The sequence below is a fragment of the Rhagoletis zephyria genome, unplaced genomic scaffold (genome assembly GCF_001687245.7).
Source record: "Rhagoletis zephyria isolate East Lansing unplaced genomic scaffold, Rhagoletis_zephyria_1.1 Rzeph_scaffold_06241, whole genome shotgun sequence".
NCBI lineage: Eukaryota > Metazoa > Arthropoda > Insecta > Diptera > Tephritidae > Rhagoletis > Rhagoletis zephyria.
The window spans coordinates 10,964-12,794 of NW_016163324.1; positions in this window are offsets into that span (position 1 = coordinate 10,964).

The following is a 1,831-nucleotide window of genomic DNA, read 5'->3' on the forward strand; positions in this document are numbered from 1 at the left end:
CGGTCGGTTCCAAAAACTTGAGGTGCACGAAAGAGGTTATCACACAGGCCAGGCGAAGTTTATCCAACAGTCCGCTTAAGGCTGTGCAGCAATCATACGTTCTACCAGCGGGGTTTTCTCCTGCGGCAGGATTGTAGGAAGAGAGGAATCTGTAGCGTTCTCTGCTCATAGTAATCCACTTCATCGGCTCGTCTCTTAAATTTTCTAATTAAATCTAAATTTTAACTACCGAAAAAAATTTTCCCCGAATATCTCTTAAGTTTCCTGGTTTTAGTATACAAGCCTTCAAACAATGAGTAAACATGCCTACACGCCTAAATAAAAAGGAAAATAATTAAATGGAGGAAGTATATACAAACTAATTAATTACTTCGTTCGCCTTGCCCAATAACCGACCGAGCAATTGGCAAATAACTGTTTTCTAACAAAATTTTGTTGACCGCAAATAAATATTTGTCACTTGTCGTGTTTGCTCTAGTTTCAGCAGTGGTGGGCAAAACACATTTGCAAGCATACATATATACAATTCACAGCGCCGCCATATGCCAGTTTTTCTATAATTTGCACACTTTTTTTTTAACCGCAAATGTAGCGCCGTCCGTCCGATTTAGATACGTAAATGCCGATCAAAAGCAGTTATGTCTTTGCAGATAAATAAATGAAATAATAAAAACAAAAAAGTATAATTTAAAACAATTTCCCCAACTTCCCTTCTAAAATTGCTTATATATACCCTAAGTTCGATTACTATTTTTATATTCCCCACAGCTATTTCAACTTTGCTAACTGGCTGACCCTCGCTAGCCTAACTAACATTTAGCCTCGTATATTTTGTGAAACATTGTATTGTTGTACTTGCAATTATAACTAACTGTAAACGAATAGCAACTGTAATAACAATGTAACATACACAAGTGTGGTACTAATGTTATTATGCAGCAGGCAGAGCAAAAGCAGGCAAGGCAAGGCAATAAGGGGCGAGGGATAGACATGGGTGAACCTACCCACGCCGAACGCACGCGGGACGAAGCAGAGTAGCGAAATACTACTTACATCCAATTAATTTTGCTACTTGAAATTGAAACTTAAGTATTTCGCTTGCTTTTGGTTCCAGCTGGCTTGGCACCTCAAACCATGATTACTAAAAAGCCGCACAGTGGAGCCTCTAAGACCAAACAGTGCTCCGAATAAAGTTCTCAGAATAATAAAATGGGGTCTAGAGAATGAGTACAGGTCAAGATGTGTAATAAATAGATAAAAGATAGCACATCAACATTTTTACCATTTTCATTATTTTGACTACTTTTCTTTTACTTTTTTAAAGTTCATTCTTTTTATATAAAAGTATAGCTCTTATCTAACAAATACCATATAAATATAGATTTCAGACTTTGTAAAAAATTATACAAATTCCACAAATTTTTCATATCAATTCCAGGCATTTGAATTTTAATTTCTAGCATAATTTTTGGTTTGCAGTTTAATAGCTTATTAAATTCGAGTATAAAAAAGTGCAAGTTTGAAGTTGCTACAAAGTCGCGTTGATTTTTGATATTTGATCGATCTTCCACTCAGGTGTCGATATGTAACATAGTCATGTCGTGGAAGTAAACCGTCAAAACTAGCAGTACTTTGTAGCATAAAATAAAGGCGCTTCTTTTTGAAAATTGTTCTTTCATCAGATATTTACATTCTCCATATTAAGAAATTTATTAATACAACTTAACTTTAAGCAAACTTGTCGATGTAATTATTCTTTTGTATGTTTCGTTTTGTTGCTATTATGTTTTTGCTTTTATTTTTTGTGTTTTTTTCTTGTATTTTTTTGTGC